This window comes from Oenanthe melanoleuca, chromosome 2 (assembly GCF_029582105.1).
Source record: "Oenanthe melanoleuca isolate GR-GAL-2019-014 chromosome 2, OMel1.0, whole genome shotgun sequence".
NCBI classification, from domain to species: domain Eukaryota; kingdom Metazoa; phylum Chordata; class Aves; order Passeriformes; family Muscicapidae; genus Oenanthe; species Oenanthe melanoleuca.
The window spans coordinates 44,555,929-44,583,829 of NC_079335.1; the positions used below are offsets into that span (position 1 = coordinate 44,555,929).

At 41.3% G+C, this 27,901-nt stretch overlaps 1 long non-coding RNA gene across 6 annotated transcripts in view; it reads left to right on the forward strand.

Moving 5' to 3' along the window:
* The first annotated feature begins 318 nt into the window (after positions 1-318).
* Positions 319-27,901, forward strand: part of LOC130250131 (uncharacterized) — a 60,004-nt gene continuing 32,421 nt past the window's right edge. For 4 of the 6 annotated variants that reach the window (XR_008839919.1, XR_008839917.1, XR_008839920.1 and 1 more), the window contains exons 1-2: positions 319-809; positions 1,264-3,917. This is a non-coding gene — a long non-coding RNA (uncharacterized LOC130250131). Of the gene's footprint in view, positions 810-1,263; positions 5,455-27,901 lie in introns of those variants that run through there. The other 2 variants (XR_008839921.1, XR_008839922.1) reach the window with 2 other exon arrangements.

Genomic DNA, 27,901 nt, shown 5'->3' on the forward strand with positions numbered 1-27,901 from the left:
TATTTCACATGGACCATCTCCAGCACATGAATCTGGCTTGGGGAGTTTTGATATTGGCTAGAAATAAACCAGCATGGGAATCTCGATTGCACAAGGACAGGCTGGGCTTTGTCTTACTTTTCAGCTTCTGGTCTCTTTCCCTTTGCTAGTTCTCACACAAGTCTTTCTCTTTCTCTTTCTCTTTCTCTTTCTCTTTCTCTTTCTCTTTCTCTTTCTCTTTCTCTTTCTCTTTCTCTTTCTCTTTCTCTTTCTCTTTCTCTTTCTCTTTCTCTTTCTCTTTCTCTTTCTCTTTCTCTTTCTCTTTCTCTTTCTCTTTCTCTTTCTCTTTCTCTTCCTCTTCCTCTTCCTCTTCCTCTTCCTCTTCCTCTTCCTCTTCCTCTTCCTCTTCCTCTTCCTCTTCCTCTTTGTAAAGGAAGACCTTACCTAGGAATTCCACTAGGAAGATGGGGAGGGAGAGCAACAGCATGAAAAGATCAAGTGTTCCAGCAAACAGATATCTTGCTGGGAACATTGCATATAAAACCTGCAGGAATGCAGCTTAGGAGCCTCTTGGCCAGTGATGTCAAGCTGCAGGAAGGTAGAGCAGGTTTGGTCAGAGGTTCCTACTGCACTCCTTGCATCAAGGACCATGGCATCTGCGTTTATCTCTCCCAATACTTCAGTGAAAACTATCTCTATTGCCTCCGGAAGTTAAATTGCATTTGCTGTGCTGCAAGCAAGGTGGTAGTTTTGAAGAAATTTCACTATCATCTTTTACATGGAGACTCATTAATTTCTGTGATGTGCTAAATCTGCTCACTTGGTTGATGGTGAGTGCAAGCATTTCCTAATTGCTACCCATAATGCACTTCTAACCCCAGAGAAGCTAATCTAGCACCCTTTATTTTCATCCCCTTCCATTTTTAAGTGATATTATGTTGATATCATGTAAATTTACAAAAGAAAATTGTTTCTGGTCTATAAAGGTACTATCTGAACATCCATAGTAGAGGAAAAGGTTTCAAATGCTTATGAATAAAAGGAGGCAATGGCAGCAAAGTCAATGTTACAAATTTAGTGCAAAGTATTCTTCTTCTTCAATATTGAAAATATATTGGCTTCTTTCAGATGCTATTCTTTCTTTGTGCTGTCCAACAAAGATACAGGTCTAGGCTAAATATATATATCTCGGAACTTTTCAGAAGTGACTGTTTTTTCCCTTCTCAATGCTTTTATTTTTGAGGTAACTATCCAGAGATATCTGATGGAATCAATTTTTTTTAGAGAGATGGATCATTTTGCCTTGCCTATGAAAAAGCAAAAATAAGATAGGAAACACAATGTCCACACTTGGGACAGCTGGCTTTGTGCATGGAAGAGTCAAGAAGCCTGAGTCTTCCAGATTGCATTTACTTTGAAGAGTCAAATCTCTGAGTTTGATTTGAGTCAAAAATGAACAGAGCCTCCAGCCTAAACTAAGCCTGTATTGGTGAGCTGCTCTCTGTACAGATGAAGAGCTTCTGCTGTATTTTCCCTCTTGCAGGGAGAGGTCTGCTGTGGGGTCAGATGAACAGCCAGAGCTGATGCAAGGGAAGAGTTTGCAAGAAGGCTGGGAAAACCAGGGATTGAATTTTCAGTATCTGTTCAATCAGTTTACCAGTAACATGAAGCTTCATTTTACACCCATCTCACCGAGCAGCTGAACTTCAGCCAGACCACTCCATAGGCACGTTATGTTCAAGATCTGAAGGACATCCCATTTTCATGTGTCCCATTTAAATACAAGCTCACTGCTGTTAGGCTTGTGGGCAGAAAGTTACTCTTCCAAAGAATGCAGTGTATTGCTTCAGTTATGGCCCAAAAACAAGGAGCAATGAACCAGAACCCAGAAGAAAACTCAAGCACCAGGTATAGGAAAATGGTTAAGTTTGAAAATGGACTGCCAAAGGTATAGGTGTGCACTGCAGTGTTTGGTGAAGAATTGGTCAGAAAACACTGGACATGAGTTTACAGTATCATTTGGGCACAAAAGAACAATTAGCTCTGGAAGAGAAAAAATAACAGAGATGCTGAGCCTCCTCACCTGTTTTTTAGGGCTGCAGGCAGTTGTCTGCACCTCTGGCAGGGATTCTGCCCTGCCATTAATCCAAACAAGTGGGATGTTCAGTGGAAAAGGATGGGACATGACGCAGGAAATTGCTGGATGTGACAGATAACCATGTGAGGAGCTGGCAGAAGTTAGAGGTAGCACCAAGAGGGATGGATGGATGGATGGATGGATGGATGGATGGATGGATGGATGGATGGGTTTTAGGGGTGGCTAAGCAGGATATGCATGAGGAATGGTCAGCTGTCACAGATCACCAAGCTGAGGAGTGCTGGGACCTTCCTGTCCATAGTCCTGCAAGGCCACCAGTGCCTAGGTAACTGCATCAGTAATAGTTTATTTGGGCATAGATGTGACAAAACTGGCAGCCATGGGAAGATAAAAAGGCTGCTGTTTATTTGGGGAGAGGCTGCAGCAGGCAGGTGGAGTTGAGAGGATGGCAGAAAGGAGGGACAGGGGATAACAAAGTGCACAGACACTGTGAGCTGTCTGGGGGATACTTGATGGCCAGTCCTGCTCCAGCAAGATAAACCTGCTCTTCTGACCATATCACAGGGGCCAAAGCTGGGGCTGTGAGCTCCAGGCTGAGGGATGGTGTGCTCCTCTGATCCCACAAGGGATGGCTGGGTGACCCCAAGTGGCATCCCAATGTCCCTGTGCCCATGCCCACTCCAGCCTCGAGGGCACTGGCAGCTGTCACTTTAGACAGCTAATACTGTCAGGGACAGTCCCTGGGCACCTTACCTGGCACAGTAACAGGTGAACCCACTGGCCTCAAACTGCAGACTGACATTTTGTCCCAAGATATTTATGAATAAAAATTAGTAATCTTCTTTCAAGTGAAAACATAGTTGAGATTGTTCTGTAAAACTAACTACAGTCTATCAGAAAAGAAAAAATAACTTATAAAAGTTTGTTGGGAAAAAAGCATTTATTATTTTCATGGGATGAAGGGGGTTACTTAGGGACAGGAGTGCAGCAGGTTAATTTCTCAGTCTTCTTACACTGATCAAGTGGGAATGCTTGGAGGGCTAATCATAAATAATCATAATCATATCCTGCCTAGATGGATATGGATTTAAACATAGATGCAGTTGCTTGAAAATTATTCTATAAAGATACTGAAGGCAAGGAGGGGATATGTGAAATTAACAGCAGAATGGGCTAATTAAGATCTTCAGATATGTGCTTAAAACTGGGTTATTATGTAGAATGTTGCTTACTTCAACGTGCCTTTAAAAAACGCTGTTTTCTTGAGTATTTTTGTTGTTGTTGTTTACTTTAGCTTAGCCCCAGCCCCCAGCCCTTCTGTTTTGACCTCTCAGGGACACAGAGGTGTACAGGGCAGTTCTGAGCCAGTGAACTGTGGCTGGAGAATGCTGAGCCCACACTGCAGTTTCCTGGTCCTGCTGCCTTTGACGTTGTTTTACTGAGGAAGCCTCTGGGAACACATTGGCACTGAATAACGTTGAAAAGGAAAAAATACTTTGAAAGCAGCTTTTTGCTGTTGTTGTTGTTGTCTTAAGGGTCACTGGGAGAGTCTCAGTCCATGCATTCTGAGCATTGCCTCCTGAGCAAGCCTGAGTTAAAAGCTTGATTGGTTAAATACTCCTCACATTTTTTCCTGAAAATATGCTGTCTCTCTTGTAGTTTCCCATTTCACCCAAGGGTCTCTTGGCTAACTCATGAATTTGTTTAATAGAAGCCATAGGAAAGCTGGAAGAAAGTGGACAAAAAAGCTGCAAAAAAGGAAAAAAAAAAAGCTGTGGCAAAGGAAAGGAAATGAAATGCTGCGTCTCTACATCAGCATTTCCACATGGAAGGACAAAAGGTACAGAGCTATTCAGAATTCATCAACGACCCCTTTTCCATTAATAATTTAAATTGTTCTAATTTTTTCAGAAAAGAGCAATTCTCTTAAGATCTAAAAGGGTTCTGCATTCATGCCAAAATTGTTAAATCTACACAGAATTTCTAGATCAGCAGCGGTTTCATTTCCTAGGTAATTGCAGGTACCATGTTGGCACAATTATTTCAAAAATACTTGTTTGGGACAGTACTCTGGAGAGTAAATGTTCACATCCTACCATATGTGAGGGTTCAAGTCTGAGCTCCAAAGGGCAGCCAGCAGCATTAGAGGGAATCTATCTCCCAGCTGCTTTACTACCAGTGCTTTTAACGTGGAAACATCTTGCAATACACCCAAAACACAAGTTAAACACCAGCACATAAATTCACATACTGCTTTCAGAGCAGATGCTTTTTCTCTTTTTTTTTTTTTTTTCCCTGTCAGCTGTGCCCCTCACAAGAATTGATGGCTCAGGTTGAATGCATGTTGTTCTGCTATTTTTATGTGTGGTTATTGGGATTGCTTCTTGTTTGTGTGTTGGTAGCTGCCTGCCAGCTGGTGGCTACATTCTGCTGGACAATTAGCAATTTTCCCCATCTGGTGAATAGAGTTACTCCACGTGCACCTTGCATGTGATAACATCTGAGGTTCAAATAGAGATGTTCTACAGTAGGGCTTTCTTCTGTATGCTCTTCATGTTTCCAGAGAACTGTGGCTTTTAAGAGTGATGGAAGTGTGGTTTAAGTGGTTTGTGTGCTTCAGTTAGACCCTGCTGTTTGCAATTCTCCTAGAAACAGAGCAGAATTACAGAAATGATCTGCCTAATTTGATTAATAATAAATATGAAGGATTTTTTCCTTTTCACACAAACTCTCTTCATATTGGGCTTTATCTTTGCTGATCTGCTTTGTTTCCACTTCCTGCACAGCTCCAAATTACCAGATAATGTGTAAAACCTATCAGTGCAGGATTGAATTGTTTCAGAGTCCACTCACTACATCTCATCCTGCCCAGTTCTAACTGATCAGAGGAGTCATGCTGTGCACCCATTGAAATTGAAAAGCTTACAGGCTCAGTTGGGCCATTTCAAAGTTTGCAGAGATTTAGCTTTAATCCTCTTAAAATATTAGGCCATGTGACCTTGCATACCATATTGTCAGTGGGATAAAGATCCCTTTGATTTTTATTTACAGTTCTTCACATGGGAGGAGGCAGGTTAATTCATCTCATCAGTGCCACCTTTGGCTCCCCATGCTCTCCCCAGGTCACTCATGTGGATGCAGGAATGCTTTGGCACGTAGAGTTTGCATTTTTCTGCAGCTCTGTGCTCCAGTTTGTTCTTCAGAGGCACAAGATGTCAGCTTTGCAGGCAGATAAATTGTTTTATTTTTGCATAAAAGATGTCCTTCCATCTATCTTTACGAAATGGAGTTTTTCACTATAAATGTTTCATGCAGGCAATTTCTACAATTCATGTACTTGCTTTTACTTTATAACTTTTCAATTAAACAATGGTTTCTGAAAGCTGGCAGTTGTTCCAACCTGCTGTTGTTACGAATTTTGCCTTCAAGTTTCGGGATTTTTTTAATGTTTACTGTGTAGCAAAAAGAAGTCATAAGGAGTAGAGAGAAAAAAAAACCTGCTGTAACCATGGAGGATAATGGATGATAAAAAAACCCTGAATACATGGAAATCCCGCAGCTCCTTTCTACATCACTTTGCATAGCTATTTACACACATGCAAAAGCAGCAAAAAAATCTTCATTTACTAGTGTCTTTGGCTAGAAAACTAGGTTCCATGGAAGAAAAAGTATAGGTCTTTCTCTGTAGAAGAGGGAAGGGCAAAGGATAGTTTTCAGAGATAAATTGAGAGAGCTCTGGTGCTATCCAAGCATTTAGTTATTTTGACAATGACAAAAAAAAATTGCAAGAAGAGTACTTTCTATGAAAACCTCCCTTTGGCCTAAACTTAATTTTTTTTTCCATCTAGTACTGCACTCAAAATTTGCCTGAGATTGCTCCCCTATGATCTTCCAAAGTCCAGGGAAGAGTGATAAAGCAGTGATGATCTCAGGCCTACTGCTAAAATTATACAGTTTGTTCATAAAGTTAATGAGTTCCAATTCAAAACATTAACCTGTCCTGCCATCTGCTAGTAGTCAAGCTGTTCTAACACCATACCAATATTACAGACTTTCTACATTTTCTCTTCCTACATATCCCTCCTTATGGAAGAAGTATCTCCTGTTACTTCAGTGACTCAGTACCCACCAATGCTTCATGAAGCAACAGCACACTTTGTAAATTATTTAAGCACATACAACAAAGAAAATTTACCAGGTGGTCTAGTTTACCAGACAACACTGATCCAATTTTTTTTCTCTGGCTACATTTCCGAATGACAATGACCATTTCAACAAAAAGCTGTACATTCACAGCCTTTCCTGGTGGTGACAGTCCATGAGGATTTCTGTGGGATTTAACACCCTGTCAAATGTGCAAAACTCTTCTAAAGAAGGACATCCTCCAATTTAAATACCACCTTGATCTAAAAATTTTCCAGCTTTCATTACTGCAGGTAGTATCTACATGCTCAGACCAGCAAAGGTAAAACAACATAGTTTTTTAATTCTATTGTTTATTTTGCATATTCAAACACTTTTTCTTTTTTTAGGTGAGTTTACCATACATAAATCTTTAGAAGAAATACTTTCATTTTGGGGGTCAGGGGCAGGAGAATGAAGCTAGGCAGATAGCTGTAGCAATTTGGAGCCTCAGCTCAATTTCTGATTGAAAAGGAAGAGGTCACATTTAAATCATTGGGAAAAGTCTATGGGCTTTGGTTCACTTTTCCTTTCATATAGCTGAGCTAAACTGATTATCTTCTCCCCACCACATCCACCCCCAAAAGCAGGAGTGAGGGCTGTAACAAGGGCAGCTAAATCCAAGATAGATGATGAGTCAGAGGCTTCAGCTGTGATTTGTGCAGCCTGGCATATTAATGTAAACTGATAGCAGCTTATAATGAGCATCTGCTATTGCCTCCTGTTAAAGATGAGGTATTGGACTTGCTGGACCTTTGATGTGACCCAAGTCCAGCTGCTCTGGTGTTCTTTGTAAGGGCTCAAGCCATTAGTGCAACCACTCAGAAGAAAAAAAATATGCAAGGGGTGACTGTCACAAGTTCCTCAGACGTCTCTGTAAATTGACAGAATTTGGGAGTCCAGTTCCAGAAAAGTTGGAATTAGAGATTAGTTTCTGGGGGAGGAGGGGAGGGCATACTCACAGAGAAACTCAAAGCTACAGATGAGCTGCAGCCCTGGAATGGGCTAAACCTAAACTGAGGCTTGGTTTCTATTTGGACTCTGAAGGCTTAAAAAGCACCACAAGCAATGAGATGAGCTCCAAACAATACTGTGAGGATGAGTCAAAAGGGAGGCCAGCCTGCACTAGGTAAATGTGAGAATGATCACTCACACAGCTCCTTCCTGCATAGTCAGTTTTAATTTGTTGTCTTGCATGTCTATAGTCCAAGAAAGGTGATATCTGTGAGAAATGGGGTGGGGGGAAGAGTCTAAAGAAAGCAGAGGTTGAAAATTTGCAAAGAGATTTGGGATTGGAGGTGAAAATTGAGTCTCCTTTTAATTAATTTAAAATAGCTGAATGGTATTTCTCTAAGTGTGTGGTTATAAGCTGAAAAGATACAGAGCACACATCAGGGCATTAGATCTGTAGATCACTACTCTGGAATGGTATAAAACCTGAGCTGAAAATTAAATGTCATCCCATGTTTAGTATTTGATACAGTGAAATATGGCTTTTGAGACCTGGGTAGAGAGCTGAGGACTAAGTGAGTACTTTGAGATCCTTCTGCTGCCACGTGAATGAGGAAGGCAAAATAAAGGCTCACACTGGGGTGGGTGGGGGTGCCAGAGCCTGTTCCTTGAGATGAATTGACTGGATTAGACAGACTCCACATAAACAGATGTGGGGAAGGTTATTACTCTCTGAAAGCACCAGTATCAGGCAGCAGCAATGTGAGAGAAGTGCCAGGTTATAAGCAGGAATTTTTCTCAGGATTCAAGCTGTTTCTTTCCTAGTTTTTCTATCCTTTCCCCCTTCTGAGAGATCTGATGAAATTATTAGTTGCTGTGATAGGCGATAAGTGGAGAGAGATGGGAATGACACCACCTAGAAATTCAGAACAGGCTTTATTTTTTCTTTCCCTCCAAAACTCCTTGCTCTTCAACCCTTTCTCCCTTTTCCTCCATGCAGAGGTTGCCTTCTCTCCCCCTTCTCCTCTCCTCCAAGCCCTTATCAGCAGCACTCAGTCCTCTCTCCCTGTGCCTGCAGGCAAGCAGGGCCCTGCTGTCCCCCCTGCACTGAGCAGCATTCCCAGCTGCTGGCTGCATGGCAAATACACTCCCAGAAATGCACCACAGGTCCCAGCTGTCCTGGGAGCAGCTGGGCACTGGCAGGAGCAGCCTGCTGCATGGGGGGAAAAAAGGACTGTGAGCAGAAAAGGCAATCTCCTCACTGGGGATTCTGGCTTATTTTGGGAAGCTCAAGAGCTGTATGTTTTGTTATTGTGTGATTTATTGTGTGATGTGGTGCAGGGGGAAGTCTCACTTAAGCAGGACATGAAGTGAGGTTTTTTCATTTGGAAAAGAAAATAAATTCAAAATTGAGAAATATGAAAATATGCCCCAACATTTGTGATAGAAATACAGGAAGTTGAAAGGAAAAACATCACTGAGTGACAAATTCAGCAGGTCCTGAACAGAATGAGCCGTGGAGCACCACATCCATGGAGAGGGAGATGGCTTATGCCACTTTACCCCTTTGATGTTCACAAGCAAGCAAAGAAATCTGGGAACAAGGAAGTGAAAATGAGTGGAAATCTTGAGATTAGATCGCAAGGACTGAGAGGTAAAAGCTCATTAGAGATGGGGGAGAAACAGTAGGAAGGAAAGAGCTGTCAGATCACACACTTGGGGCAGGAACCCATCAAGATGTGTGGTAAATGCTGCCAAAGAAAGATTATTTGTGAATCCTTGCTCTAGCAAAAACATCACCCAACAGGCTCTCAGGAAAAGGAGCAGACCTTAGAAAAGTACTTTTTGCCTTTTGATTGAGAGTGGAAAGGGCTGTGGGTATAGCAAGCACAAGCTGTTTTAATCCAGTGCTGCTTAAGAGGTGATTGCTTTAAGTGTGGCAATGCCTCCTGGCTGTACAGGAGTCCCTGAAATCTCTTGAATTGGCTTGAAAATGAAAGGTGACTGTTGTTCAGTGTGAGGCATTCTCCCCAAAGTCTCTCTGACTGCTGCAAGGAAGCAAAGTGATGGCTGAAGCAAAATGTTCCAATAAACTCAGCTACTCTGGGAGTGAATCCCTGTGGCCAGCACAGGACAGCACCCAGACTACTATGTCAGAAGGTAAAAGCAGGCTAGATTATAATGCAACAATAATTACAGTGTTGTTGAAAACAATTTCACTGAGCATGAAAAATTCAGATGATACAAAGCAGTCAGTAAGGCTGAGAGAGACTTCTCTGAGATGTGAGGATAAAAAAAAGACTGGCTGGAAGAATACTGGGTCTAGAAAAACTAATGTGACAAAGCAGCTGGTTAGCAGTTTCAGGGAGAAGATGCAGGCAGACAAAACAAAACAAAACAAAAGAATAGAAGATAATCAAAGATCTGAAAGGGAATAAGGGTGTTCCATGTCCTTGAGGTGAAGTAATCATTGTGAAACAGGCATACTAATGAAAGGCCTGGGAAATGTGTGAAAAAAAGCTCCACTGTGAGTAACTAAACAGATGCTTTTTATTTATGCTCTGCTAGGAAAAACAGTCAGCATGGAGAAGACTCAGGCTCAGGCTTGGCTGGACAGGATAGCATTAAAAGGAATGAGCCCTGGGAGGGCAAAGGAGGAGTGTGCATGGCTCTCAGGACACATGGAGCATCCTTGCCTGGGAGGGGATCCACAGTTCTGTGTCTCAGAGGCAAGGAAACATCTATGACACCTCCTCCAGAGGAAGTGTGTGGGTTTTGCTGCTGATTTAGTTACCAAATGGGAAAGCCATTACTGAGACCTGTTTGGTGTGAGCTGAGGTGCTGGTGATAGTGCTTCAGGCTCCAGGGTACCAATAACCTGTGCTGCTGAGAGGGGATTTGTGTCTTACTGGGACATGGCTGCATGGCTCTTCTGCACAAGACCCCTCCACTCTGAGAATAATGGACCTATTGTTTTTAATGGCTGTGTTGTAGGCTCCAAGTCACTGAAATGTGTCTGATTCACTCTAAAGATCCTATATTTTGTATGCAGACACTCTTCCATTTGGAAAAAATGCAGGACTAAATATAGCAGCTGACAGGCTTGGACTGTGCTCCTTAATTCCCTGACTGGAGATCTTGGAGATTTTACAACCCCACACCAAAATGCTGAGCTATGGTTGTACATAAGATCAAGAGTGGTCAAATTTCACAGTGCTGAAGTGAAAGCTCTCTGAAAATCTGTAGTCTGTTTGCATGACTCCTGAGAAATATCTGATGGCTTTTCCAGTTCATCTCACTGCTGTGAAAGCCATGGGTGCCTGGCAGTGGTGGCTGCATGTGCTGTGTTGCAGCCCCACATCAGAGGGGTGAAGTGCAGGAGCCTGCCTCCCTTCCCTCACCCCCTTTCTGCACAGCCCCAGAGAGGTGTGTGCACCAGCTGGGCTGCACCAATGGAGGAGTGGAGGAAATGGGGTGCAAGGGGACATTTTGGTGGGTTGCTGTGCTTTGTAAGGGCAGCCTCACTTCATCAGCTTCCCATCTTTAAAGTGGAGGGAATATAAACTCCTCTCTAATTTAAAGATAAATTAACTTCTGCTTCTGAAGCATTCAAGCACCACAGGAGAGTCCATGAAGAGATAAATTATTTTATGCAGAGGGAAGGGATTTGGTTCCTGTACAGTTAAGCAGAGGCTGGAGCTAGATGGTAGGTGAAGGGAATGGAACAATACACTGCACAGCTGTGCATTGGCACCATCTATTGCACTGAGTGAGGCACAGGGTTTCACCAGAAAAAAATAGAGTGTGGCTTTATAATGAAAGTCTGTGTTGTAAGTGGAAGGGGACCAGAAAATCTTAAAGCTGCCATTTCCTAACCTTTGAATAGTTGACTTTGCACCCACAATGTTCTTTCACTGTTGTTTGTTTTGCATGTAGCACAATACAAAGCAGAAAGAGCTTTTATTATTAAACAGAAGTGACAACAGGATGGATATCTGTGGCACAGGAATGTGGTGGAGTCAGCAGTTCAGTGCATGATTGTTTAATCCAGGATTTGGGCAGTCTGTAGGAAGTAGTACAGCACTGCACAATCGAGTTCAGCTTGCAGATTAGACAGGAGCAGCTCAGGACTGCATCCCTGTATTTCCCCTCCTCTCCCAAATATTTTTTCCCACATTGTACCACTGCAAATCAGGTTAATACATTAAGAAGAAACATTTTGCTTGTACCTCAAGACACTGTTCAAGAGGCAAGCAGAGTATACACTGACTTCAGCATCTGGCTTCCACCATGTGTTTTGTGCTCTCTTGCAGAACCCTTTTTGTGTTAGACAAGGGTGAAATGTTAACATGAGGAGAGTAAAGAAACAAGCTGACTTTTGGTGCTTAGAAGCAGTAATAGATGCTTGCCTCGCTATGAACTTTGTGTAACTCAAGTTTAACCTTTACATGCTTGTGCAGAATAAGAGATAGATTAGGTTTGCAGGAGAACTGAAGGTTAAAGAAAAAAAAGGAAGACTTTAAATCCTAAAGGCATGGAGAAGAAGCCAGAGGTCTGATTGCATTGTGTCAGATGGCAGCTGTTCTCCTCTTTGAAGCAGCCCTGATACACACAGGATATTGTAATGCCATGGTGTTACAGCTCCTCTATTCTGTGAACCCACAGAACATGTTTTAGAGGAACAGGAGATCCTTGGCAAAATTTAGCCTACAGTAATATCCCCAGTTTCTCAGTCTATTATTTTATGTTTGCTTTCAGGCAGTGTAAGACCACTACCACAGCCAGATGAAGCTGTGCCATGCTCAGCCTTCTGGTCCTGCCTCTGCATTACCTCCTTTCTTGCATCCCATCAAAAGATAAAATTACATGGGGGTGGAAATGAAAAGCCCAAGTGGGAAGACAGATCTGCTGCCCTAGTAATTACCTGGTGGCAAGACAAGTTTATGATGACTCAAGCCTAGAGCTACATCTGCTTTGTGGACCATCATTAAGTGATATAAACCACTAGGTCTCTACAGATCATAGGATGAAAATAATGGATGGGTCAGAAACAATAATGAAGAGAACTTATAAACAAATTTATACATTAATGAACTATCCCCAGGGTGATAGATAAATGCAAATGAGGGGAGCTGCAGGATTAGAAGTACACAGGCAAAACCAGTGCAGTTGCCCTTCTGGAACTCCCAATACACCTCTCCTCCACGACTGGGGGCACAAATCAGTACAAAACCCTACACTCTTATCAATGTTTATCAGAAGCCTGGTTCTAGAATCTGAGCCAGACCCTTCCTTCAAGGTGCACATTTTTTTGCATTTGGAGGCATGAAGAAACCCTGTTGAGGTGTGGAGGACTCTGGTGTATGTTGAAGTCTCTCTGCCCCCCAAAAGCAGTGTAAGAGTAGACCCTGAAAAGAGCAAGAATGCAAAATTATGCAGCATAAGCCAGCTGCTCTGATTCTGCCATCCCTTCTGACCCCAATTATATATTCCCTCCCTTCCTTTTCTAGCTGCTGCTTGTAAGGTCACGGCATGAAATCTGAACTTACTTAAAGTTTTTTCTTTAGTTTTCTACAGTTAGTATCATCTCCCCAAACAAGCTCTTCATGCAGCAGTGTGGGTATCAATCCTGATGCAAGGGAGTGGGCAAGATCAGTGTTGGGGGCAGAGCTGCTGGATGCAATGCTGGGCTGGGGCACAGCTGACTTGGATCAACCTCATTTACTAAGGATTCACATCTTTGTTAAATAGTCTGAGTGCTTGATGTTGTTTCAGGCCAGGCAGAAATGAGCTATATATAGCTCTTGATTACAGACTATGCCTAAATCATTGTCTAGTACAATGACATAGAAAACTCTATCACTCTCATTGATCCAGAATGAAAAACCCCTGAGATCTTGCCTCCAGCTTCCAAAGCAGGCTTTGCAGTGCCTGCAATTGTTAATGCTTATAGCAACTTTGAGCCTTCTCTGCTCCTCGTGTGAGGTCCTAAGAGGCTGCAGTATAGTGTATGATGAACTTGTACTAAAGGGATTGAACAAATTAAAACTAATTCCAGGGAGGTTGGGAGAGTAGAAGAAAAAGGAGGCAATGAAGAACTAGTGGAGGAAAGAACACAAAAAATAATCCAAGCCACCTTTATAGATCAACCAATATATTTACAGCTACTCTTGAGAGATGAGTTATTGAATGATACCTGTTTTCACCCTGGCCATAGATTTCAGAAATGTACGCAAGTACAATTATCTTCACCCAAGCGGTAAACATTTGGACAGTTTTCAAATCTAAACGTTGTTTATGAATTGATTTTTGCCTCCTTAAGCTCAGCTCAGCTATCCTTGCAGCATTCCAAGTGTCATAACCAGCCTGATGGATCACATTGGGGTTATGTTTTACATCTGGAATCCTGCAACACTCATCCTGGAGAGACACTTTCAGATATCAGCACTTGGAGTGGGAAGAAAAAAATCAGTCACAGGAACATGTACCCATCTTCCCTGTAAATATAAACTAAAGGCTGTGTCCTTTCAGGGCAGTCCTTTGTTACTGTGCAGATAACTCTAGGACTGCTGCTGTGGTTTCACTGTTTGTTAGCTCCATAAGCTCCGAGGGTAACAGGGACTTGACATTATCTTCTAGGCCAAATCCTATGGTCAACTCTCAGTTTCTGCTTGTGCAAACTGACTGTGAAAACTGCAGGGATTTGTCTGCATGCAGGCTTTCACAATTCTATTGGCTGTAAAATTGTTTATTATAAGGACTTCAGTCTCTGCAGAACCTGTGCTGGCTGCTGTCAGGGACAGAACATGCATTAGATTGGTGGAGTAATCTGGTAATGCAAATTCTTCATATTTCATCAAGGGAGCATTTACTCTGCAGTCCCAAATGCTTCTTGGCACGACAGACTGGCAGCACTGATCTCTGGCAATATGGCAATGCTCTTATTTCTTCCAGAAGGCAGGAACTAAACTACCTCCCCTCCCCTGTGGGAAAGACTATAAATAGAGGTCTGCTGGGATCCTGATCTCACATTCACAGAGGCAGCTGCCATCTGGGATTGCAGCTGACCCCCTGTCCCTTCTTCCTCTTCTTTCTTTTTTCTTTGATGGCATTTGTGTGATTTTGAGGTGAGCTGGTCCAGGGAATTAAACCAACTGAAAAGTAATCATAGGAAAAGAGAAGACTGGTGCTAGCACATATTGCACGTTGCTTCCTCCAGATTTCTGGCTACCCCTAGAGAAGCTGACTGCCTTCCACAAGACTTTCTGAAGTGCAAAATAAACAGCATGTGAGGTGGCTTAGGGATTTAAGCTTGATCCAGTCTGTGGAGTAAGTTGCCAGAGAAAGGCACATATTCAAACTGGAAAACATCCATCATATACTATTTACTAACTGCAGTCACAGTTACTATTTCTGTACCGGAAAACCACAAAAAGAATGAAACCTTGCAGGTTAAATTAATGGAAACCAAGACAGACAGCAAAACAACTAGCTCAGAACTTGTACTGAAATGTACTTAACTCAAGAGTCACCCTGAACTCATGAGCCTTTGCTGTATCCCTGCTTTCCTGAGAAAGAGCTGTGTATTTTTGCAGGAGGGAGTGTGTCCTCAGGGAGGAACACAACCTAACTGAGACCAGGAATGCCAGTTTGGGAAATAAGCAGAGCAACAGATGTAGCCAGCTATGAAGATATATCTGTTGCATAATTTTTCCCCTAAATGTTTATCCTGTTAAGAGCTAGTGTCTAATAAAACTGCAGGAGGATATTTTTTAACTGACCACTGCTGAATGTGTTGGAATAAACCTCAACTAAAGATGCCCCTGGTGCCATGTATTTTGCTGGAGGGACCAAGTGACATCTGCTTTATCAAGATGCAGGAAATGCCATTTCCTGTCTAGTCAGGGGCAGCAAGCCAAATACTGGTCTCAGTTGTCAGACAGTCAATTATTTGATTATGGATGTACAGCCAGCTTGTGTTTGTAGATCATCTTCCAGCTAGACTGCAAAAATTACATATACATTTGACAGTCTATGTGGGCTTATTTTCAGCTTAAAACCATTATGTATTAACACAGAAGGCTGGCCTCATGAAAATGAATTGTTCTCAACTCCCCTGCTGTTAAAAAAATTTGATGTGCACTGATGAGTTTGCTCAGATCCTCATTCTGTGGTTTTTGAAGAGAAAAGAATCAGTTTCTTCTTCTCAATTAAATGGAAGAAGTAATATTTTTCCCCTATATCCCAAAATAAATCAAGGTTTCCTGTCAGTGGTGCTCATTTCACCCCTTGGTTTTGAGAAACACTATTCATCCAGAGAAAACAACTCTGTCTGTTGGCTTGAGGATCCAGCTGCTTGTCATGTTGAACCATGTGGAGGCTGCATCTGAGTCCATCTGTATTGCCAGGATCAGTGCCCCAGGGACTCAGCACAAAAACACTTTGATCCCTCCCAGTGACAGGGTTTTTGCTAACAAGCCTCCAGACATTTCAGTTGGTATGTCATCACCCTTGCTAAACTAGAACAGAAGGATGAAACAAAAGTATCTCCAAAGACCTTTAATAACAATCAGGTAAAGGGGAATGAGTAAAACATCTAAAACATCCCAGGTGAGGCACTTCTGTAAAAAGCATTAGCATTGGCTATATTACTGTAACGAGGATGGAGAGGCTTTTTTCCCCACCTTTTTTCTTTTTTCTTGTCCTTTTCTTCAGAGATAAAAGAGAGGATGGGAGCTATGGACTGTGAATTGCAGGGAACAAAGCACTTAACATCCTTTAAATAGCTTGATAGGGTCAAAGTGAGGCAAAAAGTCTAAAACGCATAGAAGAGAGAATGAACCTGAAAAGTCCTGATATGTTTTATACTGAGTGGCACCCCTGCAAATTCAACCTCTTAGTGATGGCCTGATTAGTCCAAATTCTTCACACACTTAACAGCAACTATGGTACAAACCTCCCGTGCAGGTAGAGGATTTATGCTTTTAATTCCCACCATTATAGAGCTGCAAATATACCCCATTGCTTTTACCTTTTGAAATCCAGACTGCATGTGCAGTGGGCATGTGATTTGTGCAGCCAGAGTTTGGGATAGGGCTTCAAAACAGCAATCACCTGATGCCTCTGCACTAGGGCAATAAGTTAGAAGTTATCTAATGCCTTGATGAAGCACTCTGGTCAGTGAATAACTTCCAGGTAGGGTTGAATTTTGTGCTACACAACTGAGAACTAGAGTTTTTACAATCTAAGTGCATTACTTGAGCAGAAATCAGATTGTCAACAAGGCAGTGTGTGATTAGTATCAGCAGGTCACCTTTCAGTAGGTCGTGTAAATGAAGCAAGGAGGGCAGCAAGGCCAAAATCCCTGTCTTAATTAACAGGAAGCATTCTTTGTAGATGATTTTGTTGCTTAAAGAACAGTGAAGGAGACAGAACATAAAAAAGCAAGGTTTTATCTAACATGCTCAGCCATGTTCCTCCCTCTTCTGCAGAATAATTTTGCAGGAAACAGGCAATTCTTTGTGTCCTGGGTTGGTGTTGGTTCTGAAAGCCCAACTCTGCATCCAAAGGCATGGGAAGTTTTGCCACTTGGAGAATGGAACTGTTTGCAGACAAGTAACTGTCCAGCATGACCTAGTGGAGCAGAAACATTTAAATAGCTCATCAGCTAGGCTATGATTCTTTAAACATGTGGTATTAGAAAAACCCATTTCTGAAAAAAGAGCTACCTACAAATCTAGGAAATTAAGGCACAGGTATCTTCAACAGTGTGATAGGGTTGATCAGTTCATCTTGTCAAGCATCCTTCAATGGTTAACCACTTATGATTAGTAATGTTGTTCTTTGTGAGCATTAAAATATATGTAAACTGAGCTTCAGATAATTTGTCTCTAAAGAGCTGGTGTTTCTGGAAATGTTCCTTTCATCTTGTTTCCAAGATTTTTATTTTAAAAGTAAGTTTTTATTTAAACAGCAAGCAACCAACCCATTTACCTCTTTCCTCCTCATCCTTACCAACATATTTTTTCCTCCTCAACATCACCAAAATATTTCTAACTCCCTTTTGTTTTTGGTTTTTTTGTTTTGTTTTTGTTTTTTTGTGAAATATGGAACAGCAGAAGAGAGAAAACTCCTTGGAGCACTTACTCATCCTTGCCATGCAAGGCAAAAGGAGTCCATGTTTCTCCTGACACTCACTGGTTTTGGCTCCTTTGTGGTCTCATTAACATTCATTTTTTTTCATCCAGAGCATCTCTGTGTTTTTAAGCTGGGAAATGTTTGCATTATGGTTAAAACAACCCAGAAATGTTGGATTGCTTGTATCATGCATTTCTTAGTGAATGGCACCCTAAGAAACATTTTCCTGCCAGAGCTCCCAGCTGTCCTCTTGACAGAAACTCTTGTGGCAATGAGTGCAAATAGCTCAGTAAGTGGTTCCAGGGTAAACGTGAAAACTCTCCCCCATGCCAAAGGCAGATTTCTCAGGAGCATTTCACAGTGTCACTCTCCACAAACATCAAGCCATGCCTGATGGCAACCAGGCTGACATTGCCTCGGTTTTCCTCTTCTCTTGAGAGTACTTTGACAGACTGTTTAGTTGTGGTTTGTTTTTTTTCTTTTATTTGATGGCAGCTTTGCAGGGTTCATTTATGTTAGCTAAGTAGCAATGTGCCCACTAGCGTGTTAGGTAGTCTTTCCTGCATTGGCAAAGCAGGAATGCAACTGGCTCTATTACTGAGCTTAAGGTACACCCTGGTCAGAGTTTGCTTCCTTGTGGTTTTATTTTGTACTATTACACTTGGGAATATGGGTACATATCAATCATGTCAAGATTCCTGGAGATATAGTATCATCCTTGCCTGTCTTTTTGAGCTGTAAAGCAAAACAGCATCATTATATACTGCCCTCCTACATGAGTCAGGTGATTCAACTTCAGGAAACATCTGAAATATACTGATCATATCACTGAGCTGTCCAGTATGGTTTTACAGCTAAAGAAGAAAAAAAATGTGCACCTGAGAAGTCAGATTCATGTCTCAAATGACCTTCAAAAAGATCCTGGTGACATGCAGTCATAGAGAAGCCAGGGATAGTTAATTTTTCCTTTCAGGTGCACCTCATCCTTTGGCATGAATCAAACAATATACACACACTTGAAGACTCCTGAGCTCATTTTCAAAGATTATGGATGGATTTTTTAGTTCCCTCCTGCTTGTTCTAGCCTAACATCACAACCATCAAACAGCTCTGGCACAAGTAGAAAGCAAGAGCAAGGGGGCTCCTCTCCTCTGTGTCTCTAATTCGTGTAGATTGATGCCCTTTACCTCTTGGTTTGTACCCTGAAGAGAGACCTTGGAGTTTGCTCAGTATTACACTTGCCTATTGTCCTGTTCTTCAAACTGAGAGATATTCATTAAGTTTCCTTCTTTCAGTGAATGAAGCAGAACTCAGTAGCTCCCTGCCTGCCTGTGAAGTCTTTTGGCAGCAAGTCACTTCTTTGCTTCCTCCCTCAGCTTCTGATAAGTGCTGCTATGTTTCTGATCATGGTTTTATGGGAATCAAATTTTTTATTTTACATTGACTATTCTGACTGAGCATCCTTTGGTAACAGTTGTGTTTATAGACAGTAGCTGAGTCAGCTGAAATACCAGACAATAATAACTGCAGAGAATTTGTGTTTAACTAAAAAGTCCAATTTTATGTGAGCCAGAAAAGGTTTTTTTCTTCTTTCCCCTGAAGCACTGTGCATGTTCTCATTCTAAGTCTATCCCTGAGAGAATCTAAATTTACTCTTTCCTGGCTTTTGAGAAGTACACAGCAAGACATCAGCTATTGGTGGGTAAGGAAGCTCTGAAATGAGGGAAGCGACAGAAGCTTACAGGAGAAAGTTCCGTGCTGCATTTCCTGGTTTGCAATAGCAGTCTGGCAGAGCAGAGGGCAGGAGGAGCAGTGTGCAGGGGCAGGCTGGCTGGGGGCAGCTCCCAGGAAAGCCAGGCAATCCAAGGCACGTTGGCTACCCTGGCTGCGGCACCGCGCGACCGTGATGGGAACGTGGCCAGGGCAGGGCTCAGCACCTGTGTGTGTGGGGAGGGGGCATGCATGGGGAACCTGGCCTTGCCACCTGTCTTCTGCCATCCTCATGGCCTTTGTGAGGAGCTTTAACACCGGTGTGCCAGCCTCTGCTTTGAGACTCCTTCCTTGTGCCGCAGCGGTGCGAGGGCAGAACTTCACCGACACAGAAACCTCTGCCAGCAGCAGGCCATAACTTCCATAATAAAAGTGCCTGCAGACAAGAAGAAAGGAGTTCTGCTTTTATGCTTTTGTGTGACCTGGGCTTTATTCCTCAAAGGCCTTCTCCTGCCGCTAAGAACAAAACCCAGCACGGAAATGGCTATTTCTGCCACCACCCCCAGGGGCACATCTCTGTCTGCTCCTGGCTCGGGATGGTAGCTTGGGCTGCACGTCATCCTCACGAGAAGTGCAGGAGCTTCCTCCACCTGCCAAGCTGCTCACTGCCTGGGACCTCATGCTGATGGGGAAGCTCTTTGGAACAGAGATTCTGAGCGTCAAACTTTTTCTTCTTTGTGGCAATGGCTCAATCCAACTGAAGAGCTGTAATTATTACAGATTTTACAAACATCATTACATTTTTTCTTATGGCAAGTTGTACTTTTTTCCTTTTTTATTTTTGATTTTTTCCCTTTTACTTTCTTTTTCTTTTATTTTCTTTTTGTTTTTCTTTCTCCCTTTATCCTTTTTTCTTTCCTTTTTCTTTTTTTTCCTTTTTTCTTTTATCCATTTTCTTTGTTTTTTTTTTCTTTTCATTGAGGGAAAGGTGATAGTGTTCTTCTTGCTCTCAAGTCACATTAGGACAGCGGCACAAAATTCAGCACCTTTCTCTCTCTTTCTTTCTTTCTTTCTTTCTTTCTTTCTTTCTTTCTTTCTTTCTTTCTTTCGTTCTTTCTTTCGTTCTTTCTTTCATTCTTTCTTTCGTTCTTCTCTTTCTTTCTTGCAGTTGGCCCCAAATCTTTTGTTTTACAGATTCTAGAGCCATATTCATTTACTCTGCTTTAACTCTGCTGAAATAAGAGCTCCCTTTCCCAAAAATGGGATTAGATATATAAAATAAAGGCCCTACACAATTTTTGAATGTATCTCTAGTGGCATTTCTATCTACAGGTGAATGCTGTATTAAGTAGTTTGTGGTGGCAGCATCAGAAAAGCCTAAGGGACAGGGCAAGGATATCAAGGTTGTAACTGTCCTGTTGGGATTTTACTAGCAGAACCACCTCAAGTAAAAGATGTGAAAGTTATGGTGCTATAGCACACTTTACCTCAAGCCATTCCAGCAAAATGCAGAGCTCAAGGCTTTTGCAGCTCCAAGCATTGCAGAATGACAGGTGTGATGTGCTGCAGTGATTCCACCATCCATGAGGGCACCATTGGTTGTTCCCAAGAGCACAGCAATACTTACCTGAAATATCAGTGATGATAACCTCAGCCACAGCATGAGGTTAATGTGAGCATGTGGGGTTGGAGACAGAGAAATACTGATGTCAATTTATAACTGAAGTTGGATCCAAATACAGAAGTTATTCCTATATGCTGGAAATACCAATCACATTACAATTATAAATAAATGAAATATAAATAAATTAAAGAGGTCTCTGTTGTCAGTGGCACAGGTGCAGACAGGAAAATATATATAACTGATTTACTTTCTTGCCCATGAGGGAACTGCTCTGTTGGTATGACAGATTTAACATCATTCAGATTGGAGAAACTGTGCTGGTTTTAGTCCATTATAACTAAAGAGCCTCTTATACTAGTGTAGATGAAGACCTGAGGTTGAGACATGCTGAGGGACAGAGCAACACTTGTATTCTCTCTGTGGTTAACAGAAAACATACACAGAAATTAAATCCCATGCATTAATAATTTCCATTAATTTACTATGTCAAGTACAGAATAGAAAGTCATTATATTTCCACTGTGCATCCCTCTAGCATAAAAAGTTCATAAGCCATTAGGATAATGATTTCTACCATTACTTGTCAGTAAAGTGTGAAAATATTTTGTTATCATCCATTTACGTTAATTTCAACATGCACACATTTCGTCAGAAACACAGACTTTTTGAAGTGATTGCTTCCCATAGATTAATGTAGCCAGAAGTTTCCTGATTTGCCAAATGTCACAGAACATTTTATTAATGGTGCCTGTTTTGTGTACAAAGCTTTGCATCAGAAGAGGTTTAATCTGTAAATTAGTAAAGATTAGAAATATTCAGTTAAAAAAGAAAATATTTCAAATGTGGTTGCTGTGCTGAGGACTCACTCCTAATGCATATCAGTGGTGATCTTTTGCCTTGGGATGAATGAAAAGTGTGACTCTTAGAGGCTGAGCTTATGTAGTCTCTAAGGTAAAGAACCAATCTGATCTAGTGAGCCATCCGTATGCAATACAATTTTGAAATGGTGTTCATCATCTTCTGAGAAGGAACAAGCCCTGCCATGCTTACATCCATTCAGGATTGGATGTCAAAATCCACAGGTAAACTTCAGTCTGCGTGTAAGGAGATGATGTTCACATAGCTCACCATCTCCTCCCTTTAAAGTAGCACCTCTCTGACAAAACTGTTTTTCGCTGGGAATTTTTGATTCTTCAACACTGAAATTTTTCAAGGGAACAAGAAGGAGCTTCCAGAAAGAACAAGGCACATATCCTTGGATCAGAAATAACCCTAGACTAGAAGAAGGACCAGGGATTTAAATTTTCAGGGTTTGACTTACAAACGTCTGCCCCCAGCTGTGCTGTGAGAGTATTGACTCAGCTCTTCCAGCATAACTGGAGACTCTCATTGCCAGTTATCAAGGCCTCTTTTTCATCCTAGTTGGAAATGTTTTCTTTCCTCCCTAACTGAGAAATGGGAGATATTTGAAACCTTTGATTGGAGGCAGTAAAAACATTTTCTGTTTACTCAATGTAACAAAGAGTTGAGTTGAAAGCAACAACGTGTACCTCTATTCCTTTTGTTTCCTCTTTCCATGAACATTTAAGTGAAAAGGATTTTGTCCTCCACATTGGTAGAAAAACAATTTTAGTAATTTATTTTAAAATGCCCTTGGAAACCAAATATTATATTTTCCCAAGGCAAGCACTGTTGCTCAAGGAGCTTGAATATGCACTCATCTGGGTAATAGGAACAGCACCATGTGACTAATAAAATCAATGTCTGCTAAGTAATGTGGTTCAAACTGGAAATGTTTTCGATCAATCCAGGGGTATGTTTTTTTCCTGGCTGGAGAATAAAATAGAACTAGTCTAACAGCAGATATTTTCCTATAGAAAATGTTAATTTATATAAAGCAGGATATTAATAGTTCTGAGTAGCTCACCAGGAAGACAGCATATCTGATTTGATGCTATCTTAACTTTGTCAAAGTCACATTAGTCCTTGCCTTTATATAAAGTGTTCAATTAAGCCAATTTCTGCCCTTGGTCCTGACATGGCTTGTTGTTACAATGCACTTTGAGTATTGAAAGGCAGACTAACCTGTCATTAGACATAGCTGAGAAGAGATCTGGCATAATTATATACTTTCTTATTGCTGAAGTGATTGCTCAATATTAGCTCTTCGAATTGCCAGCAAACCTTGAGGCATTGGGGTGCTGGAAAGGTGGAAAGGGAGCCTGAAGGAGTAATGAAAGAGTTCAAAAGCCTCTTCAGAGTCAGGTGAGGGTATTCATACCCAGGCTTAGGTGTCACCATGTGCAATGTGGCTGAAGAAGAGGCATTCCTGACCTGTACCAAGGTAAGAAAGAGAAAAACAAGTTAACAGCATTCTGCTTTGATTCACTGAGAACCATCTGGAAGTAATTTTTATTCAGAATATGGGGTTTTCTCCATTTCTACTCATCCCTCCTGCTAGTAAAATACACTAATTTCAGTCCAATTCCTCCATTTAAGGACTGTAGTTTTTATTCTCATGAAAGCAGATGAAGGGAAAATCTCCAGTGTGTAGAAAATAAAGCAAGCTGCCCAATTAAATCACCACACTGATTCCTAATTCCACTGTGGCCTGTCTGAGAAGGCCATTAGGAAAAAAAACCTCTCTCAGGAATATTTTTCTGGCACTTCACACTGATGAGGAAGGTATCTGCAGGCAGCCAGGCATGCAGAGTGTCTGGAAAAGGGGGAGATGCTTAGGAAACCAAAGTTCTGCAGCACTCTGCAGCATTTCCTTGCAATGGCAAGGAAAAATAGAAGTGATTAAATAGGGCAAACAATCCCAAGCAGGAACTGCTGTGATTAGGGTGAGACCTGAGAAGACACTCAGCATCACAGCCCCTCCTCTTGGGTGCCTATCCCTTGCACAGGGCTGTGGGGCAGAGGCAGACAGCCATGGGGTGCAGGCAGGCTCTCCATAGTGGGCTGATGGAACACTCCTTTGTAACTGCATTGAAGAGGGCAAAATAGTATTTCCTTACCTTACAACAAGGCTGCAGTAAATGTCTTCAATACGTAATATTAAACAGGCAATTAATGGACAAACATTTCTGTATCAAGAAATGTGGTGGAATTCAAGTTAATCCCTACTGGTACAAAGCAATAGCACTAACCTTATTAAACTTCATATCCAAAGGCAGTAGGTTTGCTATAGAGCTTTCATATCTAGTGGTGAAATTCCAGGCAGTTACATCTTTTAATTTTAAGGTAAACACTGATAGATCCAGCATTTGGAAATAGCCAGTTGCAAACTGAAAATGGAGAAGCAAAATGCTGTGGATGAAATGTGGTGCCTGTGTGCTGCCTTCTATCACCGTATAGCAGGACATTTTCAGAATCTGTGAGATTTGGCAACAAAAAGGAAGATTACAGAGGAACACATTTGTTTTACAGGGAAATGCAATACCAGAGCTGTGTACAGAGTAGGAAGCTAAGCCAGTGAATTTCTGCACCAAAGTCAACAAATAAGCTGATTGGCAGTGTTTGTTGATAACAACCACAGTCTTTCTGTTACACCCAGCCAAAGCAATCAAAACTCAGTAACCATGAAGGGACAGTATGAGTAAGATCTACAGTTAATGGATGAACAACAGCAGCCATTCAGGCTTAAAGAGAGCTTGCTCACCAGAATTTGAATATCCTTTCTGCTTGTGGTAGCAATAGAAGTGGTTTCTTCCTGCAGCATGAGAGATAACCCTGGTAGACAGTGAATGCTGTTCCTAGGGCTGTTTTACTGTGTTTCAGCTTGTTTTCTTGGCAGCATTATGGAATATAATTCTATGAATCATGAATATGGTTCATACTAGCCAAACCGACCTTTGAAATTGGGAGTAGGCAAATATATCAGAAGAAATTCAAGCTCTAACAAATAAGCTGATAAAATGAATGAATTCTATTTATAGACCCTGCCAGTCTATTAAGAGGTCACTTTGACAGCCCTGGAGGTCCAAATGTGAGAGTTTCCATTCTCTCCTGCATACCTGATCAGCCATTCATACATACTTAGCAACAAGGTGCATTATCACTATTTTGGCTGCTCATGCAAATAGCTCTCAGATAAATCTCTATGTACAATGTATGTATGTACCTTGTTGTGTGGTACAGAAAACTATGCATTTGTGTGTCTGAGTGTTCATGAAAGTCCTGAAAATCATAACAGGACCAGCCAAGACAAAGAGGGAGAGAGATGGAGAGATGAAGACTATGGCTTGTGTCTAAGGCACCTAGAGCTGACCTTGACAAAGGACTGGACCAGGACCTGTTTTGAGCAGGCAGCAATATCCTTTTCCAGCAGCTCCTGCCAGCCAACACATCTCTGGGTCTGTGCAAGCACACAGGAGGAACCCAGCAGATGTGGCAGTGAGTGGGATAGGTGCAGGACACTGCCAGCAGAGGGAGAAGGAAACTTCCACCAAAAGAGCACTAGAGTGTCACCATTTAAAAAGATTTTTCATTTAGTGACTCTGTGTAGTTTCAGCAATGTGGTTTGAGAGACCAAAACTGTAGCTCAGGTTTGTTTTGTGTGAAATTGAAGACTCCAGAAGTGCTGGAGGAAATTTAAATCATCTCTTAGCTGGACTATTTTTCTAATCCAGGAATCCTTGACATGAGTTGAGAACCTGACTTGCCATGACCTCGGAGCCCATAGCTCCATGTGCAGTAACAGAGTGTTCTTCCAAGCACCCCAGGGGTAATCTGTGCCATTAGTGGGTTTGCAATCTCAGTTTTTAGTTAGGTATTTAGAAAAATTGACACATGCAGTTTGTACACTTCTAAAACTGTGGCTTCACTCCATAGCTATGTTTGATTCATGTGTATGAGCCCTTAAAGCATTTTGGAATCTCTCTCTAAAAGAGAAAATAATTTTAATATAAAAACCTGTTTCTCTTTTCTTATTCCTAACGGCAAGGTAAATAAGAAGTATTGAGAATTGCATGTGACTGGAAGATCTGAGGTTTGCTTAGAGCCATTTCAGTGGTTATTTTGAACCTTCATAGCAAAACAATATCATTTCCTTTCTTCGCATTCATAACTTACCAACATGTTTACATTTTCAGCTGAACATTTCCATTCTTGGCCGTGCTGAAAGGTGATACTCTGTTTACTGGATGTAACACTGAGCAAAATCCCTTCAACCTTTTGAATTACCTCAGGCTGAGAAGTATAATCCATTATCCAAATATTCTCCAAGTGTTTTTCTAGTAGAATAATATAGCGCAACTAGTTGAAGATAAAAGCTTGGCCTGTATATAGCAATTGCTAAGGATTTCTTTGGCTGGAGATGAATAAAGTTTAAAATAAGACCACCTCTGTGTGTGCTCAATGAGTGTTTTGCTTAGATTGTAACACTGTGCAAAGCACCATTTGCAGCTCTCTCTATAAAAATTTCCTCTGCCTGTGTGGATAAGAGGCTGGTACTGAAACCACCATCCTCAGACTGCCATTAGCAATGAATAAACACCATGAAGATGCAAAGGCAGAGTCCTTTGATATAATTTAAAGGAAAAAGAAACAAAACAATCCCCCACCCCCAAAAAAAAACCAAAAAAACAAAAAAAACCAAAAAAAACCCCAAAAAAACCAACCGAACAAACAAAAAAAACCCCAACAAAATAAAACATTACTTTGATACAGTGTGAAATACATGAATGTGTTTATTCATAGAAACATGACTTGTGTGTGTGCATATACACACACCTACACATGCACAAGCACATCCTTCCTCTATTAAAAAAAATAAAAAGCAATAATTTAAATTCCTTCAGCACTCTGGTCTCCATTATTCTTCATATTAAATTGACTGTCTTTCATTGTGAGGCTGCAGCCATGTGCACAGATAATTTGTCTCCATGCAGATATTGGTTAATCAAAGAGGGGACATTGAGCTTCAGTGCACTATTCGAGTCATTTAAATGGTATCTTGTCATTATGAGGAACTTGTGTATAACTCATTATTCATTTTTTTTCTTTTAAATAAAAATAACAAAAAAAACTCCTGCATTTCTTTTTAGCTGCATTTTTAGCTGTGCAATGTATCATTTGAACTCAGTAGCATTTTTTGGTTTTGCTTAAATGTGGACTAAACATTTTGTCAAAAATTAGAGAATCAAGAGATCATCCCATCTATCCTTTTACCCACAGTAGTCAACTGTACATTAGCTGACAGATGCCAATCTATTTTGGGAGGCTTCCCAGGAAATCTATCCCTGTGCACTGCTATATTCACCACTAGAAAGTTTTGCCCTGACATCTATGCCAAATCCCTTGTGTTGCAAGCTGGATCTATTAATATTGACTTTTACTCTTTTTTTCTACCCTGCACCCCTTTGGTTTTACAATACCTGAAAATGTATAGACCGTTTCATCAGAGAGTTTACAATTGAAAGAAAAAAAAAAACCAACATTTTCTTGCAGGTTTTGCTCGTGTTCATACAGTGCAATATGCTTCATCTTTTGTTTGTTTGGTTTTTTTTGACAGTAGACTGGTATTTTTCACTCAAAAAAAACATATGCTCAGGTTCTTTTCTGCAAAACTCCTATCTGTCCAGAAGTTCACCAGGTGTATTCATGCAAGTCAGTATTTCTGCCTGGTTTAGAAACTTCTGTGTGTCCCTAAGACCATTGATCTTATTTTGTCTGTGTTTCCAATTTGTCAGAATTCTTGTTCTTTCTTCCCTTTCTCTCTTTCCATGTGGGTGTACCCTGTAGATTTAGGAATCATTATCCTTCCCATCATCCAGCCCATTAACAACAACATGGGAAGCTAGTGGACATGACAGATCCTTACAGAACACCATACTGGTGCCATTAGTAACTCCCCTGCATGAAGTTTCTTCAGCCAGTTTTGCACTCACAGTCTTTGTAACTTTATCTGCTCTTAATATTTTTGAACTTACATCTGCTGGTTACCTTCTGTAGGTATACAACATGGATTGGAATCTCCCCTAATAGACTGACAGTACAAGTACTGTGGCTGTATGAATTAGAGTCAGAGTTATTAAGGCTGGAAAAGACCCTAAGACCATCAAGTCCACCTTTGGATGCCAACCATCTGCAGTTTGGTTGATACAGAGAGGGACTGGGGGAAGCAGGTAAATGTCACCACCATTCTGAATTAACACTTGCAGATCCATCACAAGAGGAGGTGCAGTACTAGAGCAGTTTGCATGGAAGTCTGAGGT